The following is a 25022-nucleotide window of genomic DNA, read 5'->3' as shown; positions in this document are numbered from 1 at the left end:
CTGTCAACAGTTCTCTTCTACTGATAGCGCCGTGGTGGCCGGCCAGGTTTTGGTTCTCAGAACTTCAACACCTGTCGGTGTGTCCGCCGATCAGGTTACCAGTAACACCCGATCTTCTTCACCAAGGGGAACAGCAGATGTGGCACCCCTCCCAACAATCGCTCAACTTGGCGGCATGGTGCCTGAGTTCACGGCTCTAGAGCCTTTGGGTTTGTCTGCGGATAACATGCGTATTATCCAGGCAGCCAGGAAACCCTTGACCAGATCCCATACAAGAGTAAATGGCTCAGGTTCTGTCATTGGTGTTTGGAGAAAGAATTGGACCCGAGGGTGGCGACGATTGACACGGTGCTGTCCTTTGTCTCCTCCCTAGCAGAGTCAGGGGTTCATGTCTTGTCCTGCAGGACTTACCTCTCTGCGATTTCCACCTACCTCTCTACAGACCTGTGTTCTTATTCATTAACTAACCCGGTGGTGAAGAGACATTTTGCTACCCTCCGGTTCGTAGTCTGCACCCCCCTTGGGACCTAAATGTAGTCCTGACGGCACTGTGCCATAAACCTTTTGAGCCAATGGCTACGGTTTACCTCAAGTACGTGTCCTGGAAAGTGTCCTTTCTGGTAGCCGTTACGTCAGGGAGGAGAGTGAGTGAGCCCCAGGCATTGTCGGTGGAGCATCCTTTCTTGGTCTTTCACAAGGACAAGGTAGTCCTTCGGACGAACCCAGCTTCCCTACCAAAGGTAGTGACCGAATTCCATCTGAATCAGTCGATTTCCCTTCCGGTCTTTTTTCCGAACCCTGCCTCGGAGGCGGAAAGGGTTCTACACTGCCTGGATGTCCGAAGAGCTCTTAAGTTCTACCTGGACAGGACTGCCGAGCTTCGGAGCTCTTCCTAACTGTTTGTGACTTTCGGTAAACCCCAGGGCAGGCCGGCGTCTAAGGCATCCATTTCCAGATGGATTGCTGCCTGTATCACGGAATTTTTCACCGTCCAAAAGCTGAAACCTCCTAAAGGTATCCATGCACATCAGGTGCGAGGCAAGGCAGCCGCGGTTGCTTTTCAGATGTATGTTCCCTGGGAGTCCATCGATAGAGCAGCTACTTGGGCCTCCCCATCTGCTTTCTGTAAGCATTACTGCCTCGATATGAGCTCTAGAGCTGACGTTCAGTTCGGCCAGGCTGTGCAGAAGAACCTGTTTCAGTAAGGGGAATTTCCTTCCACCCATAGTTCCTATAGGAGTGCTTGGGAATCTCCCACAAGTATGGAGGAAAGGGGACGGGACGTAGGAGTATTACCAGGTTACTCACCGTAATGACCACCTTACTCCTAGTCCATAGTCCCCTTTCCTCCATACGCCCGCCCGCCGTCCCCTCTAATAAGGTTCCTCTGTTATTGCTAATGGGTCTTGGACCCTGCGATGGAAAAGGACTGATGGGCGATGAACGGGGCGGAGCCAAGCTGGGTGGGGTTACGGCCGCGTGCCGGGCCCCGCGCAGGAAAGAGAGGAGGGACACATTTTTGAAAAAAATGTGGATGCTTTTTACAAAGTGCTCCGGTCCCGTCCCACAGGACGGATAGATGTCCCTTAAGTATGGGGGAAAGGGGACTATGGACTAGGAGTAAGGTGGTCACTACGGTGAGTAACCTGGTAATTTGTTCAAAATGAAAAGGACTCACGTTTAACAGCCATGGGTTCACCACCACCTTCAGGGAAGAACTGGAGGCAGTGCAGCTGCCATAATTATTTACGTAAATGCCCTGAACTGATCATCTAAAGAGGGATGCCCCTAGGAGCAAAGCTATAGTTTAAATCAGCTGCCAAGCTATGAAGTGCAGCATTGGACGTCGCCTCCCATCTCCGCCTCCATACATATTAAGGCCTTTGTGATAAAATTGCTCTTAACATTCCGAATCCCTGTGACGCCTTCCTAATCCGCCATACATCCAACCCCATCCGTGACTCGGACGTTGCCATACCGCCATTAGTCACGTGAAGACACTACCGAATCACAATCACATGATGTAATCACGTGATCGGGATATTCCTCTGGTACCGTAATAAGGCAATCATATATTGCAGCGCCCATCCTCACCCACCAAACTCGGCGCATATCCTTCTACGCAGTCTGGCAATTGCACTTGGCAGAAACAGGCCAAGGGTTATTTCCTTGATCATTTACCTTTAGATGAAGGCACCCAACAATATTATCAGACATGCCACGGATCGTGCGAGAACTCAAAGGAAAAGGCAGCCGTTAATAAACGAAAATCCATTAAAGGAAAACAACCCAGAATTACAATTATATATAATAATATATTCATTTTGAAATAAAATAACCAAGAAAAAGGTAAAGTTAGTACAATATCACATTAAATTTCATAAGTTTGGAAAAATGGGAAGCATTTTGAATATATTATTATTAATTCTGCATAACCCTAGATCTTTCAACTTTAAGCCAACATTCAGCCTCCACTGGGTCCTCAGTGGATTTAATCCCTCCATCCAAATACATTTTTAAAATTGGAGGCTTGACCAGTATGGTTTTGATATTTTTCTCCAGTGCCAGAGCTTTAGCATGCTTGAAGGCCTTTCTCATTTCTACAATTTCCTTAGGATAATCTGGATAGATGACCAGGGGATTTCCATTGAACATTAGTTTTTCTTTTTCTCTTGCTGCCCTCAAAATCTTCTCCTTTACGCTTATTTTGGTTAGGACCATAATTAGCTTTCTAGATTTATCCTCCATATTTTTCCCCGCTCTGGAGGAATAATCCAGATCACTAGGGTTCATTACTCTCTTTCCCAGCACCTCGGTCATGATCCCAATGAATCCTGAATCCAGGTCCTTATCCAATTCAGGGTTTTCTTTTATCCCTAGTAAGTGCAGATTTAAATTCCTTCTTTCAGCTTCTAGCCTCAGATCATTTTTCTTTAGGTTCAGTCATTTCTGATCTCAAATCCTTGTATGCTCTGTAGCTCCCTGCAACCTCTGAGGCCAGCGCGGTATTGCCTGTCTCTACCTTAGCCACTCTTGTCTCCAGATGATTGACATTTCAGGTTAGTTCATTCAAGGAGTATTTCATTTCTCCCACATCCTGAGAGCCCTTCTTAACAGGGCGTAAATGTCAATGATACCCCGAGTTTCTTCCATCTCACTATCTTGTTTAGGCTTTTTAGGGGTAGGATTTTCGGGAACTTCAATATTCTTTTTATTTAAGGCATTCATTCCTGATGTTGAATATCCATAGACAGGGAAGGAGCAGGAGCAGCTGGCTTAAGCTGCTGCCAGGTCGGCCAACATTCCAGAATCCCATAAAAGTAATATTCTAAAATACCCAATAACGAGTCTTTATCAAAAAACAATGTTCAAGGAGAGCAAGCTTGCAGCCTCACTAGAATCAACCTAACTCAATCAATGACCCAGGGTTCGTTTTTAACTTAGGTTATCGTAAGCTGTAGAAGCTTCACCCCTGGATTTCAAAAATGTTCTTCTATACATCCAGATAATATGTCTATAACACACAGTTGCATATAGCGCATGGGGCATCACAGAATGCTTACACGAAGTCAGTGGATCCCCTGTAGCATACATCCCAACCTTCTTGAAGACTGGGCGCAGATAAAGACGCCTGTAAATATCGGACACAACGGGCATACAATGACCTCTGGAAAGACAGGGGGACTATATCTAAATAACCTTCAAATCCTAGTCATGTTATGTGCAATAAATAATCAGAGGCCAGCTTCATCCAACTTGCTGCTTCCACCATGTGGTCTCTTGCAGCTGCAGCTTTAATTAATCTGGAGAGGGTTATGCCATTCATGCTCTGGGTGTTTTTCCTCGCTTCAATCTCACCCAGAGCTGACAGGGTGTCCTTCACATGTTTCACCCACTAAAGGCTTTTCCCACCCTCCAAAGCCATAATAAGTGCCAGGGCGTCCCAATTTTTTCCGAGGACCCACTTGGGAGACATCCAGTTCTAAGCACACTAAGGCTCATGGGGAGCAATAATAACTGTTTCAGAAATGTACACAGTGTCTAGTGCCCTGGTGTCCCCACATCCCCAGATGGTGGATCCTGGTAAGGCCTGTTTTTTGTACAACCTGTTGAATCTGTTTTTTGTACAGGTCCAGGGCAGGGGAAATGGCACCACTACAATGTCTATCAAAAAGGATTTGGTAGCCTTGCTGTGTTTACTTCAATTGATGCTTGATCTTTCAATCTGAGCAGACCACCCCCTGTACTCCTGGAACATAACTCCTAAGTAATCAGTCAGTCAGACAATAACTTTATTTTGGCCCCGGGTCTTGGGCCATAAAAGTACATCCTAACACAAATAAATTCACAATACAGCAAGTAAATATGTATGAATCCTTTCATATTGGTAAACAGTACTTACATTTGGATGCTAGGGCTCTGAGCCTCAGCTTTAAACTAGTGAGCACAGTTTAGAAATACGTACAGTTATAAACACCAGGGAAGGATTCAAATCATTTATTTCTAGTGGGGGTTGGTCACAATCCTTTTCCCCAGCAGGGCTGCATTAGCACCAGTTAGCACAGAGTTACAGAACCTGGTTTCAGTGCTCGTATGGATACTGGGAGTGGGAAGCAATTTCTATTGAAGTATATTAAGGGGTGCTGTCTCATATCAATGCCCAAAAGACCATTGGCCACTCTCTGCTCTCTAAATTCAATCCGTATGACGTCAGAAGCACTCACCCCCTGGTAGTGCAATATGGTGCAATTTACAATAACGGATTGCAGATAAACAGCCATGGAAAGCCCTGAACCAATGAACACACTTGTTCGTAAACAACCCCCCACCCCATGGCTTCTCTCGACTTGTTGTTATTCAAAGGCTGCTCAGGCTCTGGTCTGCCAGCCACGTAACAGGCTCCATAGGGGACAGAATACAGAGTCGCATAAAAAGCTCTGAAGCCCCCCCCTGCCACCTGTGAAGTTGATAATACGTAAGGTTGTATTGGGGAGGGCTTTCCTCCTGTGTCAGTGTGGCTATATGGTCTTGGTATGGAGGCAGGGGGTCGTGTGTATCATAGTCCAAGGCCCCTTGTCCGGCAGGGAACGGTTAGAGTCAGAGCTCTCTACGTTTGACCTAGAGCTTCCCATCCATGACATATAAAAACTAGTCTTAGTGACTGGAGCATCAGCATAGCAGGGGTATACCTTCTTTGATGATTGTGGGGGGGGGGGGCATCCTTAAGATTAGATGTTAACTCATATGTGGCTCTTATCGTTCCTTGTACTTCAAGGAAAACCAGAAGTAGTCTTGAGGTCTGCCAGCTCCACCAGGACAAGAGTACATTTGGATCCACTGACTGCTGATGTCCCCTTAGCAGGTGTGTCAAGGGTAAGCTCAGCAGATGCATTGGGGAAGATAGATGAAAGGGACGGGGTGCAGTGCTGCGGGTTACCACTTTCTGTGCATGCATCCACTCCCCTTTTGCTTGAATCTGGGCCTGTATGCAAGTGTCTTGTATCACCCGCATTGCACAGTTTGATTTCAGCCCCTTCTTCACTGTTTCCATTATTACATCCAAGTGGTTGCAGACCGGATGTGGTGTTAGTTTAATGGGTTCTGAGTGATGACCCTCCAATGCTAATGGCTCATTTAGTTTAGGAATGGCTCATTTAGTTTAGTAGCTGTCTTTGTCGTGGCCGGTAATTTCCCCACCTGTGGTGTGTTTGTTGACATGTTCTTCACGCAGGTCTGGCCTATGTCAATCCTCGTGGGTGATAGTACATCTCCAGCTGTGGCTGATCTCAATGGGGAGATGTCCAGGATATCAAAGGTGACAGAACTAGTCACCAGGCGCTTACTAAGGTGCTTTCTGGGAGTAAGGAGATCGAGCGGTAGTTGGCCGGCGAGTCCCTACCACCTTTCTTGTTTATTGGGATGATCACTGCTTTTTGCCATGAGGGGGGCACATTCCCCAGTCTTACAATGGCATTGAAAGTTGTACACAGAATAAGTGCCCAGCCCCATCTTCACCTTTATAGAAATTGCCTGGAACAAAATCTGGTTCTGCTCCCTTTTACTTTTTTGTGATTGTAGCACTCTTTCAATTTCCTTCACACTGATAGTGAAATCTACAACTCTGTGTGATGTAACCTCTCCATGCTGACATGCAATGGTGCACTCTTGGGCCTGTTCCCCATATAAGCGAAAGTGTCTGCAAGGTGTCTGCGGGGATGAAACAGTGGAGGGTCTGATCTCCATTCAGTCCCTTCTCAGTGATCAGTTTTCAAAATAAAACATTATCCCTCTCCTCACAGGCCTTGTGGAGGTTCCTCCAGTGAGTGGCAACATATTCTCTATTTTTTGTGGCCACTGGCTTTTTGTAGTCTGCTCTATACAATCTTAATTCTCCCATATCCAATTCAGATCTAAAATTATTTTTTTTGTTGCCTCTATACAAGCTTCGTCGTACAAGCCACCATTGACCAGTGCTTTCTTCTTAACTTGATGCTTAGGGAGAGTAATAAATGGGATACGATTTTCTCTGAGTGTTTCAAATTCTCTCAACACATCCTTATCAGCGCTATCATTCCTGCATGTGGCTCCCAGGTTATCCAGAATGGCATCATACATAGCTGGTTTTAAAGTTACAATCCTGGGCCATTTTACAGATTTACATGCATGCCCAGTGGTAGCTATTTCCTGAGAGTTTGTTTCTGGCTGCTTTATTCTTTAGGATACTTATACATAGAGGCTTATGGTCACTTTCTGACCTGTCCATAACCTCAAAATGGCCCAATCATTAGCTGAAATCTATATATTTATTTGTGAAAGTGTGTTTTATGTTTCTGGTTGGCTCCAGCCCCTTAACATTTGGTGGACTGAAACTATGGCCCTAGGTCAGCATACCAGTCTGGCGTGGGGTGTATTAGCGATAGTGAAATTTCACCAACCACAGCCATTAGCCCTGCACAGGGCGGAGTCCAGCCCTGTGCTATCAGTATAGACGGTTTTGGGAGAGTGACGATTTTGTGATTGTTGGCTCTAGCCCCACAACAGTTGGTGGGCTGAAATTTTGGTCTGAGGTCAGCATACCAGTTTGGAGTGATTTCAGTATAGGCAATTTCGGGAATTGCCGATTTTGCTACTCTTCCAAAAATAAGACTTTAGGACACAAGTTCAGCATACCAGTCTGGGTGTACTGCTGATAGTGATATTTGACCATCCCCACCCATCCGCCCTGCACAGGGGTGCAGCAAGTGCAGCCCCTCTGCTATCAGTATATGTGATTTCGGGAGATTGACGATTTTGCATTTTTTTAAAAATAGGTTATGACACAATAAAACAAACACAAGGCTATAGCAGACCCTCACGTGCATGTCAGCCACAGACCCAGGCAACGCCGGGTGGTACTGCTAGTTAAGATATAGGGCCTCATTATGAGGAAGGAGGTAACCATGCCGCTATTAGCGGCATGGCTACCCCCTTACCGGGTACCGGTTCCGGGGTCCCTGAATGGGGAAATACCAGGCCATTCTGACCTTGGAGGGCCTGATAATTTCCCCATTCAAGGAACCCGGACCCGGTATATCCCCATTCCCATTCCTGCCCCCATAAGGCTCAATGGGAATGGGGAGGATGCTAACAACGGGCCCGTTTATGTGCCCGTTGTTAGCATCCTTGTCTGCTAGCGGGTTCCGCGAGCGGGCTCGTAATGGGACAGTAAGAGTTTGACGGCTCCGGCACCTTTACCGATGCCGTTAACCCCTTACTGCATACCTCGTAATGAGGCCCATATTCTATATTTTATACTTAATTACAGTCTGCAAAGGTACTTTTGCCTGGCTGGCCCATTCTAAATCGACCGTTTCATGCCCTTGGATTTAAGTTAAAGGGTATCCAAGCAGTACTGATTTCTAGGCGGTGACCTCACCTTGCGGGTTCAGACACCAGGATGGGTATGTCCCAGTTCCATAGCCTAGTCTTCCCATAAGGCATCTAACTTGTTAATTGGCTCAAACTGTAAATGTATTTCTCCCGCAACCACAGTATACTGGCTATGTCTATTAACCTTTTAACTTTCATTTGCATTTGGAGTCTTTCCAACATTGCCATTCCCCTAACTCCCATGGGCCTGCTGTAGATATTAAACTGTGATAGCTCCACCCCTCATTGGTTTGAATTACAAGATGTTGGGGATCTGGTGTTAGGGAGAATTCTCTGTTTAGGCTGAATTTCCTAACCTAGTGAGTCCCCCAGCAGCTTTGCTGGATTTCTGGAGTTTGTTTTTTTCCATCCTGCCAAGAGTGAGACTCTTTTCTCCCACTCTTGGACATGTATGTGTGTAATTCCTTTGAAATGTCAATGTGTTCGATGGGCTATGGGGTCTTTTACTCCATAGGGTCTCATATGTTTTTCTATGTGTGTTACACCGCACCCTACGTGTCGTAACACGGGGGCGCCCTAGCGGGTCCCCCACCATAGACTCCATACCCGGGGACTGACTACTGTCTCCCCGGGCATGTAATGTCACCATTGGCTTTACTGGACCTAAATTTACTAACAGAACTAGTACCAACCATCTTATTGTGGACGTACTAGTAGGGGTAATTCGATTACTCCTGGATCTGTTACTCGAGGGGGCACTGTCCCGTCCCCCCTCGTCGGGTTTTGGCTGGTGGCAGTGGAAACTACTTGTTATGTTCGATCCCGAACATAACCCTATGGGATTCGTCCCATTGTTGGAGATTGATACTTTTTCTCATTAATCTCTGACGTACCACCGATCTACTTATCTTAAATAAGTTTATCGAGTGGTATTTTCTGCCAGAACTCGGTTTTAAAATGGCGTCTGTGTTCGTCTCTGTGACTCCTAAACCAAAGGTTGAGTCCTTTGTTCCACTTTTGGCGGGCCTCTGTACAGAGACCCTCCAAAGTGGTGCCATTCTGTCTGGGTTACCTCAGGGGTGTGGGAGGGGGTTTAGGCACCCTGGACCGAGTTGCCTTGCCAACTCAGGTCGCACTCTGGAGTGATTGGCCCAAGTGGTGAGCGTTCCCGCTCACCACTTAGCATGTGTTGATTGACAGCTAGGCTGAATGAATGGGGGTTTTCTGCATAAAAGCAGGGCTTTTGGGACTGGATCTTCAGAAGTCGCCACAGGACCTGAGAATCCGACAAGGGTAACGCTGAGCCGACCTGCACGACGACACCTCCGGTGGAGCCCTGCGGAACCGACTCACCACTTCCCGACGACAGAGGAGATCTCCATGCCGGAGAGTCTCTTCCCCTGACTGGTGGGAACAACCAGTCCCCTTTGCTTTTTATTCGCCTCAGGACGCAGTGGTCGAATTGCCCGTGCAGAGCACGGCGGCAACCGGATAGCCACTACCCCTGTACCGCGACCAAAAGGTGATGCCTTGTGACGGAGCACTCCACGGCTGGTCTCTTCCCTGGTGGTGCACCGAACTTTACTTTCCTTCGATGACGAGATCATCTCTACTCTTTGCCAAGACCCGACGTGCATCCACCACCAGGAACAACTGCCCCCGCCGGAGCTGCCCTCCACAACAAGGTACCGTGTCCGCCTGGCTTCCCTTTCGTTCGGTTCGAGTGAGGTGTCTTAATCCTCTCCGTTCCGCTGGGTCGCCTCCAAGCTTTGCTCATTCTTTGTTCTGAACTGGTTCAATCTGCCGATAACAATTTGCTATAAAGACTTGAATGCATCTCCACTAGAGACTTTTCGGGACATCGCGCCTTGCCTCTCTCCGAGTGGGCCTGGCCCCTGAACTTTATGATCTATTGCGATTCTTGCCTTCCTGCCTTGCATTTTATCCGCGTAGGATTGAACTGTGTTGATTTCATAACCTGCCTATCTTTTTCTCTCCCTTCCTAACTAATATTCGAGTGTCATCTAGGTTGAGGTATACACCTCTGTCTGAAAACAAGTGGTACCGGTAGAACCTCGAGTTGTCGATATTTTGCTAGGGGGATTGATCATTTTCTACTTCGTTGAGTAATTGTGTTTGATTTGTTTGCCGTGATTTGCTTTAGTGTTTTCCATAGATGTTGTGTTATGAATAAATACCTTGATATCTTTACACTAAGCCTCGTTGCGTGTTTGCTTGTCTTGCTGTGAAGAATTGCCCTATTTTGTATACTCCACATACTGACCAACTTTTCTTGAGAGAAGTCTGACTGCTCAGCCACAGCTACCAAGTGAATCTGTGTGGTACAGACTGCTACCAAGTGGGTTCACCGCCAACGCCTGTAGTCCTAAATCCTTTGCAGTGGTCCCAGAGGGAACTGCACAGGTTTCCGCCTAACATCTGGCAAACCCGTTTGATTAACAACCACCTCCCATTTGAGTGATAGATCTAATCAGATCAAAGACCACCAGTTGGCATCCCTCTTGGGCCCTTAATGGCCGGTACACACAACGTTTGATAGCCTTGTAAATAAAGTGTTTTAAACACCCAGCTTTCTTTCATAAGTATTACTTAGAAACTACTACTAAAAGTAACTCAATCTGGGTCCTCGAGGCTCCTTGCAAGCTCAGGTATATTCCAGGATAGGAGCCTGCACCTTTTAAGTTCATCATTGTTACTCTCTACTGGGTTCAGTCTATTTTGACAAGATCGCTGTGCCCATTACTTCTCTGTTATCCCTGCACTGCCACTCTATGTGCACCCTCAACATTCTTTCTTTCCACATCTGCGCTGCCATGACCAGTTTTTCTGGTATCTAAATTTCCTAAACGAGCCAAAAAAAATGCAGTGGGCTTTAGTACTATTCTAACATAATGTTACTGCCACGCCAACATGACAATCCATGCTGGTGGAAAGGCTGCAGCATTAGTACTGCAGAATGCCGGAAATGAAGGAAGACATGGTATGTCCACCCTACTCCAAAACACCACCTGACAAATGTACCGAAATGCAGCGGATCACTATTAGACACGTTTACTGCTACTTTTATCAATCTTTTTCTATGTCTCTTTCTATGTGGGTGAGAGTCCCATTGGCAGGTGTGTTTTTGATAGATCCATGCATGACCAGAGAAAAAGCTCAGATAATTTTAGGGGGCAGGAGGACACTGTTAATAAAAAATAGGAACTTATTTAATTGTTCTAACATTGTAAATGGCACCTTCTAAAGCTGTTCAATGTTCTCTTCTAAGGACCACTTCCAATATATATTTTTGTCGTAATAAGAATGTAACATTTGTCTTCTGAGCAAAGCATATTATCAAAGCATAGAATAACAATATACAATATTTTCCGATAGAAGGTACTTGTTCCAAGATGGACACTCTGATACACTCTTATTGTATTCTTTCATAATACCACTACGATAAAGGGGATGGGGTCAAATAATACTGATCTGGGATTCAGACTTCATTGGATAAAAATGAAGAGCATTTTGGGAACATAAGAATGACTACATATCTTTGTATATCACAAATATGTATTTGCAAAGTACATAATGGACAGTGGGGTTGATGCCCATTTCAGTTTTTCACAATCCTCGCCATAACATTAAACTTTTTGTAAAATGTAACCATTTATACTGATTCGGACAGCTTCAGGACTTTGTTTCGCCAATAGAATGGCTGTGATGTCAGTAGCTAGCTATCAGGATAAGGAGGGCTGGGCTGTGCATGTTCTCAATGCACTGACATTTGTCGGGAATTATTTATGTATGAATATAAGGTTGTTATCTGTTTCTTCTGCACTTAATCTACAGACTTTACTATTTTACTTCTGTTGGGGAGGGGTGCTGTGTTGAGGATGCAGCCATTGCTTTTTGTAATCTCTTTCTTCAAGTGCAATACGGAGAAATCCTAGTGTTAGATATTTTCTAGTTCTTGTGAAAGGTAAGACATGTTTATATTTAAATTAAATATTCTGTTTGACATACATTTAAATATTTCTGAAGACTGTCCTTCCCCACTTCGTCACTGTAATATATGAAAAGCATTCAGTAAATAAATCGACCACTATTTCAATTAGTCGGGTGGCAGCCACTCGTATTGCATTCTGGCAGCATACTTTTTTATTTTTACTGTACCATAATAAGACAGAATTCAGTCTAATAAGCATGAATAAGTAATATTAGGTCAATTGAGCAAAGTAGGGATCAGAGAAATACCGGGGGTACAAGCGGAATAATTGAATTTCACCCCAGAATTCTCACAGCGTCAGAGTGTAATTTTGAATTCTGCTCCCACTGGACATTGGTGGAAGGATTGCCTTAGATTAGCTAGAATGAGATTTACTAGAATGCCTAGCAATGCAGCCAATCAGGTGGCCAAAGAGTTCTGTCCACTTATTGACTAGTTTGCCCTTTATCTCAGCCAATCATAGGCAATTTTGCATCACATTTTCTGGAAAAAAGGAGCAGAACATTTAAGCCTCTTGAATAGCAGAAGTGCTTGCATGGCTTCCCTGTCTCTCACATTACCGACTGGGCAAATTACACGGATTCAGATCAGCAGACTCTGCTTCCATCCAAAATCGGGTGGCCGATTACTCATCCATTCCACCTTCTGTTCCACGGATATTTTCACCCAGCCTTACAAATACGATTGTGCATTGTTGTCAGTTTCAAACAGACTGAGCCAATGAATGTATCTCACTTCTGTGTCTCACTGCTGAATAAGAGTTTCTATGTTAAAGTAGTAAATAGTTTCGGAAGAAACCATAGAACAAAAGCCCTTTGTTCAAAGTTAGGTTAGGGGCAGAATTATTTCGTGTCTGTTCTTTCATGCGTTTTCCTTTTGGGGCTGCATCACTTCATGCAGAGGGTTAATCTTTTACATCTTGGTGTTTTGTCAGTGCCATCACGCATAAGGGTTAGTCTCAATGGCTAGCTGAGGTAGCTCTGGTGTGGTATTCTTCACTGCATAGTAAAGACCAGCACTGCAGGACTTCAGCTAATCTGGAAGTGTGTAGGGTGACTGAGAGGTGCTGTGACTTATTAGAATGAGATATTTTCCGGCTACAAAAAAAAATAATAGAAACATGAAAAAATAGACAAATATCAGTAGTATATGACTTGCTATATTTTTGTTTGCATCTACCCAGACCAGGCTTGGAATATGGTGTCTAGAACTATTACAAAGTCAAAATAAATGCAGAGGTCACACTTCATCAAACAGAACGTGCTTGTGTGTGTACAAAGCAACCCTGAGAGGTATACCTGTTCTCCTTGTGATGTGTTGATTGGTCATGCGAAAACGCTGGCCGTCAATGTCTCATCCAGAGGACAAGAAAAGAAATGAGCCATGTGGCAAAAGGGAAATGATGACAGCAGGAAATGGCATTACGAAATACATTCCACTAGGCATAGACACCATGCCAGCCAATATTAGTAATGTGCATTCTCCTAATTCTAACCCCAGAGACTAACCTCCCTTATGGACAAATCAACCCTCACTGGCATACCTGCACTCCCTCCATTGTGACGGATGGTCCTGCAAAAACACTGTCCATCACAATCTCTTCATGCAGGACAAGAAATGAAATAGATTGTGGCACATATGACACAAATAAATGTCAGGGGGCAATACATTCCACTAGGAATAGATACTACATGGACTTCTAGTCGTGACATGCATCCTTTAAAATGTAACCCCAGGGTCCCATATCCCTAACATAAAAAGCAACCCTTAGTGGCATACATATGCTCCATGAGACTAGGCATAGACACTTCTATATTGATGATGTGTATGCTTTCAAATGTAATGCCAGAGATCCTCTGCACTAATGCACAAAGCCTCCCTCAGTGGCATACCTGCACTCCATAAGATGTGTCAGAGGGTGCTTTGAAAGCACTATCCGTGCCGGTCTCTTTCCGTCGAGCTGGGAGAGACTGTCATACGCGGCCGGGCCGATTGGCGGGTACTTCCGCATTGGAGGCTCCGGCGCTGACCGTAGTTCCAGCACATTGCTTTCGCTTACATGCAGCCGCGGTCTAGTTCTCCGGCAACATGGCGGCCACCGGGAGGTATTTCAGTCTCTCACTCCCAGCGATCGCTGCGTTGCAACCCCTATAGTGTTTTGTTTCCTGCTTTGGGTGAGAACGCTAGTATTTCCCTTATCGCGGCTTGGTCCGTACCTTTCCTTTCGCCTCTCCTAGTTCCGTGCGAGGCTTCTTCCTCTCTCTCTCTCTCTTCTCTCCTTTGCTTCACTTTCTTTCAGCTTTCGCGGCTCTCTCTCGCCGCCGGCCCGAGTCTCTCTCACTACTCTTTCTTACGAGGCGTTTCCTGCCTTGTTTCTGCCATCATCAGCTGTCGTCTTCCTCCTCCAATCCGCAGTAGCCGGATACCTACTCTCCTTCAACCACAGACGACGTTCCATACTATCACCTTGGAAGACTCCGGCTTGGCTTCGTCCCTTTCAAGGGTTTTTTCTGCCATCAAGGCTTTTTCCCTTGTCGCCTGCTACGGGAGAGGAGTCCCAGGACTGCTTGTTTCAAGCATTCACTGTGGCTTCCTCTCGTGGTAGACAAGTATCTTCAACCACGAAGAGAGATTTCTGCTCACGTCGGCATCTCAATACAGAAGAATTGGAGGATTACCGATCTGGTGAGGAGAGTGGGGAGGAGAAGGACACAAAACGGGACAGTTTGCAACGACAGGAGAACACAATGTCAGCCGAAGAACAGATCCAGGAACTCTGGAAGGCGGTTCAGGGCCTGTCACAAGAATTACAGACGGTTAAAGCTGAAAACGTGGTTCTACGCCAACTTGCCACGACTCGGGAGGTTTCGCCTGCTGAACTACCGATAATGTCGCTTCCTTCGGGGAAGTTTGATGGTTCACCAAAGAAGATAAAAGAATTCATGGAGGCTTGTGTAGTGTACTTTGCATTTCGGCCTCGTTCCTTTGCCACCGACCAATCCAAGGTAGGCTTTTTGATCTCAAATATGACTGGTAACGCCCTTTCTTGGGCCACGCCATTGGTGATCAGTGCTAACCCCATATTACATGACTTTGCTGGGTTTCAAGCCTTGCTGCAACAGACGTTTGAGAGACCGGAACTAACCTTCACTGCATGTGAGGATTTGTTGGATGTGCGGCAAGGGTCCTCAGATGTTCTAACCTATATAACCCGATTCAAGACTCTGGCGGCAGGAGCAGGTTGGCCGGAACAAGCCCAGTACACCATATTCAGAAGGGGCCTAAGAGAAGATTGAATATCGTCTTCAAAAACGCCGAGCAGAACGCCGCAAACATTGTGTATCAACAAGCCCTCATACATCCAATACTTCTACGTCCTCTTCTCACACCTCCTCCCTCCTCCCACTCCCTCGAAGAGCCAATGCAGATCGGAGCTACCAGGGGTCCGCTTTCATTTGCTGAGCGAAGAAGGAGAAAGGAAAAGGGACTGTGTGCCTATTGTGGGTCTGAGCAGCACCAGCTCAAAGATTGTCAGGTGGTTCCAACCAGGTCACAGTGAAACGAACTTCCTCGGCGCCAGTATGGACTTGGTTCCGAGGATCAACTTGCAACCCATTTAGTCCCTATGTCTCTCTCTCCATTTCAGCTCCCAACACTTTGGAGGATTCCAGGTTGATGGTTATTCCTGTACAAATTGAATCCCGGGGAAGGTCTATAGATGCCCTAGCCCTCCTGGATTGGGGGGCGGCCGGAAACTTTGTGGGCACTCTTTGGGCAGAGAAGGTGGGCCTTCACAGAGTAGCCCACAAAGAGGATCAAAAGGTAGAGGGTGTGGACGGATCTCCCCTCTCGTCGGGTCTGATAACCCATACCACGGAAGATCTAGGAGTTACCATCTTCCAACATAGAGATGTGCTAAAATTCGACATCATTCGAGCAGCGCACTTTCCTATAATTTTAGGAGTTACCTGGCTTCGCAAACACAACCCTCAGGTAAACTGGACTAGCAACAAGTTGAGTTTTTCATCTCTGTACTGCAGACAACATTGCCTCTCAGGACCATTCCATGGGGAGTCCCTGACTTTGACGGTGTTAACAAGTGATCATGTGGGAGTTCACGTATTACCGCATTATTGTTTTCCCTATCAGGAGGTCTTCAAGGAGACTAAACCTGCGGATCTACCCCCACACAGGCCTGAAGATTGCTCTTTAGAGCTGGAACCTAATGCTTTAGTTCCTTTCGGCAGGATGTTTTCCTTAACCCAAACCGAGAGACAGGTATTAAGGAACTACTTGGATACCAATTTGCAAAACGGCCTTATCCAACCTTCCAAGTCTCCGGCAGGAGCTTCATTGTTTTTCATAAGAAAGAGGGACTCCACCGATTTGCGTCCTTGCATTGATTACAGAGGACTAAATAAGGTTACAATCAGAGACCGCTATCCCATGCCACTCATATCTGAGATCATAGAGGCCGTACAGGGGGCCCGTATTTTTACTAAACTGGACCTTCGGAATGCATACCATTTGCTCCGCATTGCCAAGGGAGATGAATGGAAGACGGCCTTTCGCACCCCGTTCGGATTATACGAATACAAAGTAATGCCGTTCAGATTAGTGAATGCCCCGGCCATTTTTCAGCGATTCATGGATCGTTTATTTTCCGATCTGTTACTGGTTACTGTCATCATCTACTTGGACGATATTTTGATTTACTCATCCGATCTGGAATCCCATATCATTCATGTGACTCAAGTGCTGGAGCGTCTACAACGTTATAAACTTCTGGTCAAACCCAAGAAGTGCGTTTTTGCAGTCCCCTCTGTTCACTACCTCGGATACGTTCTCTCGGAAGAAGGAATTTCCATGGATTCAGGCAAGGTCGCTGCTTTACTCGATTGGTCCTCCCCGGACAGTGTAAAGGAGGTACAAAGATTTTTGGGTCTCGCAAATTTCTACAGGAGGTTCATTCCAAACTTCTCAGAGATAGTACTTCCCATTACGCGACTCTTAAGGAAAGATTCAGGGCCTTTCCTATGGTCACCCGAAGCTGAACAGGGTTTTAGGAACTTAAAAAGATTGTTCTGTTCCGCTCCGATTCTTCGACATCCGGATCAAAACCGACAGTTCATCGTGGAGACTGATGCCTCTGCCTTGGCTATAGGGGCAGTTCTTTTACAAACCTACGATGGTATGGAACATCCAGTAGCCTATCTCTCAAAGACTTTGTCTCCCAGCCAGCTGAACTATTCGGTTTTAGAGAAGGAACTACTCGCCATGAAGCTGGCCTGTGAGGATTGGCAACATTTACTGATGGGTGCGCGTCATCCTTTTCTCATTAGAACAGACCATAAGAATCTCAAGGCATTACAAAACATGGAGTGTGTTAATTCAAGGCAAGCCCGATGGGCTTATTTTTTCGCCCAATACGACTTTCATATTACCTATCTACCAGGTTCATCAAATAAAGTCGCAGATGCCTTATCAAGGAAGGAGGTTCCTGGAGACTATACCCCTCATTCTCGAGAAACTATGTTCAGAAGAAACAAGATCCTGGGACTGGTCAACGTTTTCTTTCAAGAAGTGAAGACCGCGTTGGCTTCCAAAAGGATGAAACTTTCTAAGCTACGAGGAGGAAAATATTCCGAGAAGGAAGGTTTAGTGTTTTACGAGAACCGACTGTACATTCCAGAAGGCCCTTGGCGTAAGAAGATCATTCATTTGGGCCATGACCCACTTACCTCGGGTCATAGAGGAGTGCAGAACACTACTGAACTTATCGCAAGAAGGTTCTTCTGGCCTGAATTGAAAGGAGAGGTTAAGGATAACATCAAGGCCTGTCCAATATGTGCCAGAGCTAAATATCCATCGGGCAAGCCCTTAGGTTTGCTTACCCAACCCGAGATGCCTACACGCCCTTGGGGTCTCATCTCTACCGATTTCATTGTGTATCTACCAAAGTCCGAATCCTGCACTTGCATTATGGTGACGATAGATACGTTCACTAAATTGGCACATTTTTCCCCGCTACCTGGCTTACCTACCGTCACTCAGATGGCGGAGACCTTCACACGAGATGTTTTTCGACTACATGGCTTGCCTGACAAGATCATTTCCGATCGAGGTAGTCAGTTCATTTCAAACTTCTGGAAGGCTTTGTGTACTAGAGTGGGCATGGAGAGAGCACTATCATCTGGTTTCCACCCTCAGTCGAATGGCCAGACAGAACGACTGAATGCCACCTTGGAGCAATATCTGAGATGTTATACCTACCAACACCAAGACAACTGGGTGTCGTTGTTACCCACCGCGGAATTTACATATAACAATTCTACACATTCCGCGATAGGTCTTACTCCTTTTTTTTGCACGTATGGAGTGCATCCTCGAACCATTTTTCCCGTAATTTCAGCTCCTACAAACTCTCCCACTGCGGAAGTAGTGCTTCAGTCCATTGCGGAGGCGCATAGGATTGCAGAGTTCAGTCTCGAAAGGAGCAGAAGCCGGAACAAGGAACAGGCGGATAAACGTAGGCAGGACTGTCCCGATTGGAAGGAGGGAGACAAGGTGTGGCTCTCTACTAAATTTCTGCCTCGATGGGTTCACCCTTCCAAACTTTCTCCTCGCTTTTTGGGACCTTTTTCTATCCTATCTAAGATCAACCCTGTCGCTTTCAGATTGCCTCCCGCTCTCAGTCGCATTCATCCTGTTTTTCACTCCTCCCTTCTCAAACCTTTTGTTCCGGATCCTCACCTAAGATCTCTTCCCCGTTTGCAAGTCCAAGGTTCGGGAAGTACGAAGGAATACGAAGTTTCGGCCATTCGTGACTCCAGATACTACAGGGGACGATTGGAATACTTGGTCTCGTGGAAGGGTTACCCAGAGTCGGAGGACTCTTGGGAACCAGTCTCCCACATTCATGCTCCCCGGTTGTTGACTGGGTTTCATCGGTGTTTTCCGGGAAAGCCTGGGGCGGTTCGCTTTGTGAGGGGGCATACTGTCATACGCGGCCGGGCCGATTGGCGGGTACTTCCGCATTGGAGGCTCCGGCGCTGACCGTAGTTCCAGCACGTTGCTTTCGCTTACGTGCAGCCGCGGTCTAGTTCTCCGGCAACATGGCGGCCGCCGGGAGGTATTTCAGTCTCTCACTCCCGGCGATCGCTGCGTTGCAACCCCCATAGTGTTTTGTTTCCTGCTTTGGGTGAGAACGCTAGTATTTCCCTTATCGCGGCTTGGTCCGTACCTTTCCTTTCGCCTCTCCTAGTTCCGTGCGAGGCTTCTTCCTCTCTCTCTCTCTCTCTCTCTCTCTCTCTCTTCTCTCCTTTGCTTCACTTTCTTTCAGCTTTCGCGGCTCTCTCTCGTTTGTTTCTGCCATCATCAGCTGTCGTCTTCCTCCTCCAATCCGCAGTAGCCGGATACCTACTATCCTTCAACTACAGACGACATTCCATACTATCTCCTTGGAAGACTCCGGCTTGGCTTCGTCCCTTTCAAGGGTTTTTTCTGCCATCAAGGCTTTTTCCCTTGTCGCCTGCTACGGGAGAGGAGTCCCAGGACTGCTTGTTTCAAGCATTCACTGTGGCTTCCTCTCGTGGTAGACAAGTATCTTCAACCACGAAGAGAGATTTCTGCTCATGTCGGCATCTCAATACAGAAGAATTGGAGGATTACCGATCTGGTGAGGAGAGTGGGGAGGAGAAGGACACAAAACGGGACAGAGACTCTCTGCTCTGGCGGCTCCCTTGTAACCAAAGGTTACAATATGTTCATATGATTTTTTATGGCATGTTATTTAGGGCAGGACAAAAGTCCAAAGATTCAAGAGACCAAGAGTACTCAAGGGGATAGAAACGCAGTATTCCATATCAGGTAAAAGGGTTTTAAGGTGCTGCCATACCCTGAATAAAGCAAGTTGCACAGTGATGGTGTCGGAGTTCAGATCGTAATCCCAAAAAGAATCTGCAATGATTGCTTCATACTTGTGGGTAAATCTACCTAACATACACATGTATAAAGGTCCCATGCTGGCACATTGTGTCAGAACATGTCTAGCCGATTCCATTTGTCCAGCTATACCACAAATACGGCAGAATCTGCCTTCCAATGCTACCCCTAAGCGGGGGCCCAGAACAGCCATTACCAGCAATTTATTTATACGCAGTTTTGAAAAGAACTGTCCTACATCAGGTGTGCGGCACAACAATAGGTAGGGCTGGGTTTTCCGGAATCGGTGCACGACATGCGACACTGCCTCATACCCTTTTAACTTGGTGTAGGAATAGTGTGTGTAATTCCTACACCAGTCCCATCTGTTAAGTTTGCGCACAAAGGATTTTTGAAGATGCACATACGATCTGTCCCTCTTGTTAGCCAAGGACCAATCGATCTCTGTGAAGAGAGTTTCATTCAATGTTTTAGAATTGACGTCTCATGGTACCTTCTCAGAGTCATAATTGTGTCCTACCAATGCAAGTAATTTACAAGCTGGGTCAGCACAAGATTTTAGATAGAAGCACCTTTTGGCCCTCAGGGCCCGTTAGGCCTAGCTCTAGACAGAGGAATTCCATTGGGCAGGAGGGTCCCAATCCCAGCACTGTTCGCCAGTAATGACCTTCAAGTTTGTTCAACCAAGTTAAATCTTGAATGGCCAATGCCTCCAAGCCATAAAGAACAGCAGGAACAAAGCATTGCTGGTAGAGTTTAACAACCCCGGCAATGCTATATTTTGCATGTCCCCTGGCAAACTTACATGCTTGTAGGGTGAGAAGTTTGGCTCGCCTCTTTCTGTGGGTAATTATGGACTCATAATTAGTCCGGATATCAAACTCCAGGCCTAAATAAAGGTAGGAAAGGGAATAATCTATAGTGCCAATTGAGGTGTCAATCCTGGTCCTACTAACCTTATTTCTAGCAATCAGGATTATATTGTTTTTTTCCAGGTTAACTGTCAAACCCAACTCGGAAGCATAGATAGCAAGCTCATTGATCATCTTCTGTATACCCGAAATGGTCAGATCAAATAATATCAAATCGTCGTCATATAACATTCCTATGATAGGAGAATCTCCTATCTTGGGTGGACAATTAGATTTTGCAACCATGTGGGGAAGAGGGTCAGCAATATATAAATTGTACAATATAGGGGCCCCCACAAACCCTTGATTAACGCCCATATTTTTGTGGATAAAGTCAGATCTTTCCCCGTCATTCTTCAATATAATGCTGGCTAAATTGTTACTATGCAGCAGGATTAAAATTTGTAGTATCCAGTTTGAGCGTCTTCAGGATTAATGGCAACCACCCTAACAGCTCTAATCTCACATCGCATGGAGCGTTTCTGGTCTCCAATATTATTATCAAAGATGTTGCCTCCCCCTGTTTCCCACCCTATACTAGGAGTAGTCCTACCATTAAAGACTAGGTGGGTTAAATGTTGTACCCATCCTTCAATTCCCTCAGGGTTTTTGCCCCATAGTGCCTTGTCTGCCCTGAAACCTGAGGGGAAGGTACTAGAGCTCATCCTTGCAATATTTTTCTGTGTTCAACGGATCCCATTCCCCGAGTGATTAGGGATCACCTCCCTGCATACACCTTTCCCGTCACCCTTTCTGCCCCCACCAATTGACAGGGTAAGGGTAGAGTGGTCACTGAAGGCGTTAAGGGAGACCTGCAGTTGGATCACTTGATCCAATAAACACTCAATTACTGCCATATAGTCCAAGGTTGCACGTTTCTTACCCACTTCCCAAGACATCTGCCCGGGCTGGTCCCCAGTTGTTCGGCCGTTTAGTAGCGTATAATTCCATTCTTTCAGGACGTCCAACCACCGCCTTCTCTTGTCATTGGATTTACCCATTAACATGGCACACTGATTGTACACATTCCCTTACGACCAACAGCCCACCGAATCAGCGCATTTAGCATTCCAGTCACCACAGAGGATCACTGGGGTGCCCTCTGCCTTGGTATGCCATAGGGCAAAGATGGTATCTAGTTCCTCACATATGGACTCCATGAGGCGGGTTCCGGGAGGGTCATATACATTGATTATCAGTATATCCTTATGAGCCCCCAATTCCCTACGGGGAGATATTTCAATAGCCAGTATGTTACCTCCCATGGTACCCTTGTGTATTATTCTAGGGTTGAGGCAATTTTTAGCACCAATCAGTAAACCACTTGAAGGTCGGTCTCGCTCTCCCTTAGTAGCCTGAGAATGTAAAGTAACATAGCCATCAAACTATATGTCAAAAATGACCCAAGACTCTTGGAGTATAAAAACTTCACATGCCACTAATAACTCTTGTGACCCACCCTCATTAAGCCAGTGGTTAAACCCCCTCGTGCTCCAATTTAGGATAATGTTATTTCACTCAGATGACTTCTTTTGGGGGATCGTTCTCTTTAACCATTCCCATCCTTGATCATCACTAAACTTGACCGAAGACTTTTGGGGCTTTAGTAGTGGGATAGCGCTTGCTCGGGGACAATTACACATCGTACAGCCTACAGAGTCAAGTTCCACGGGTAGCGGTACGTCCAGAACGTAGCCCAGGTGAACAAGGGAAGACTGGTGCTGGTGAATAAGGGCCGCTGTTTCAGGAAGGCAACAGTGAATCTTTGTGATTTTTCTCCCCTAAAATCAAAGTCGCCTGAGTTCAGAATCCTTAAGGAGGGGATGTTACATAACAGTGCCATGAGGGATGAACGATTTAACTGTCGACTAGATCTGGAGGCATCAGTTGGTGAGATTGTAAGTTTTTTATCATCAAGATTAATAATAGGTACAATCCTAAAGCTAGTGTCTTGAGCCTTCTCTAATAGGTCGGACTGGGGTCCAGAGGGGCCCTCACTGCCCTTGGCCAGTTTTATTGGAAGGGAAGTGTTCCCTTCAATTGGCAAGTCTCGCACTTCGTGCGGCAATTGGACTTTATCCCGGGCCTCCTCTCTTAGCCAACTTGTCAGGGTACCCACTGTCTGAGCCGACCTCTGTTTGTGATGGGCAGCTCTTTTCCTTTGCTTCTTAGAGGCATTGTTTTTACTGGGGCGTGGGGCGTAGAGTTAAATTTAATGGTTGTACTTCCTCTAAAGAGTTCTCCATCGCAAGGGGTCACCTGAGTTTAGGCTGTTTGAAGGCATTTATTTGCATTCTTTTCGCAGTTCTCAGTGGTCTCCTGGAGGGGTAGCTCATTGGAGGGTTCACCTCAGGGTCGCCAATGTTTGGTAAGACACTCTCCTGTGCCCTGTCCTCAGTGTTGGTTATAGGTAGCTTACAAGGAGGTGCTTTTGAATGAAGTTTTTCAGGTGTTTGTGTTGCTTCTTCCCGTAAATCTTTGATAGGCAGGGCTTCAATTGGTTGAGGGTGTACCAAAAATGTATACATTGATGCTATGATGGCCCCTGTGCTTTCAAATCCTCATGCATCGCTCCACAGAGTTTCAGCAGAATTTCCACCACAAAGTTTAGCACTCCTTTGCTCTGAGCAGTGCTCATGGTGTAATGGGTACTGTAATCTTCCTGTGCAGAGCCCAAGAGTGCCGTAACAAATTCATAGAGCAAGTTAGGGCTGGTGGAAAGGCGTGGATTATTTAGTAGAAAAGCTTGGAACCTACTAGTAGGGAGTTGAGTGGCGGGTCGAGAGGCCAGGGCGTCCAGGGGCTGAGAGCATCCGGCCTCCAGTGTGTGCAGGCAAAAGCTAATACTGCACAATTTTAGTGCCTGTGCACGGTTATGTATCCCCCAGGGCTGGGCTTCCCAAGTGGCCATAGCTGCATGAGGCTCCCCTTTCCTGCCCCGCAAGGGGAGCAGAGGGGTTACCTTGTAGAGCATAGCATAACTGCAACAAGGAATCATTATACATGTCCACCGGTTGATAGCTATTGTTAGCCTCTACTTGGTCTTTATTCGATTCAACGTTTTCCAGGGCCATCCCCCGGGTGGGAGATTTAATTGGGAAATATGCATCCAGTGGACTTTTTTTGCCAATACTGTGCTCTCTTGGATGCACTCCCATTACACTCTCTTTGTTCGTGGGGCTCCAATGTGTCCGTGCAGACTCTTGGCTGCTTTCCTGAGCCTAGCCCATAGGGTTTCTTGGCGTGAGAGACATCCGTCTTACTGCGGCTACGTGCTTTCCCAGGTATATCCACGTTTGGGCTAGTCGCTGTTCTTAACTGTAGGTAAATAAAAGGTAGCAGCCAGACAGCTACTGCCACATTTGATCAGTCTCAAGAGAAAACAAAGGCACTTCCATTCTCCTCCTTTCCTGTAATTTTCAGAAATTGTCTGGGGATTGCTGTAGAAATTACGTCTTAAGCTCAAAAGAAGTAGAACTTTATGTTAAAATTATCTGTATCAGTGGGCTATGATAGTTACCCTACTATCACACTCCCATAAACCAGGAAGTCACTTTATCGGCATCCAGGGCTATGCATCGCACACTCCCAAAGCTGACAGATAAATATTGCTTTAAAATCTTAATGTTCAGAGCTTGTTTAGAATATTTTGACCATTCCGTCGACAATCAATGGGAGGAATCAGTTACACCACAGTCATAAAGAGAAGAGCCGCGTTTTGACAGGCTAGATGTAAACATGCAGGTACATGGAAAAAATATTGTCCAAAATCACAGGCACAGCCGGCACAGCGGGAACATGGAAACACACAGCACACACTGCGAGCTCCACGTGTCAGGGACTTTTTAAGCCCAGCCTCCAAAGTTCGATACAAATTAAAATGAAAGGCAGACTCTCCACGCTGCTTACGGCTCACTTCCCAGAACGTTGTCTCAGCAATTAGCAACACAGAAACACACAGCGCACAGCGCACGCTCTGCGTGTCAGGGGCTTTTGAAGCCCTGCCTCCAAAGTTTGAATCAAATGAAAATGAAAGGCAGACTCTCCATGCTGCTTACGGCTCACTTCCCAGAACGTTGTCTCAGCAATTAGCAACACGGAAAAGCAGCGCACCAAACAACAAATGTAAATGTAATTCTTCATTCATCCCACCAGGTGTTACTGAATCAATCTTATCGATGCAGTATGCTTCTTTTTGATCAAGTTGACTGCTAATATCAGTCAAGGAAGAACCACTTGCAGATGTTTCTAGTATCTCATAGTGCCTTTGTGCAATTCTATTTTGC

Source organism: Ambystoma mexicanum, chromosome 9, assembly GCF_040938575.1.
Source record: "Ambystoma mexicanum isolate Mex_15411 chromosome 9, UKY_AmexF1_1, whole genome shotgun sequence".
Lineage (NCBI taxonomy): Eukaryota > Metazoa > Chordata > Amphibia > Caudata > Ambystomatidae > Ambystoma > Ambystoma mexicanum.
This window is presented reverse-complemented; position numbering follows the sequence as displayed.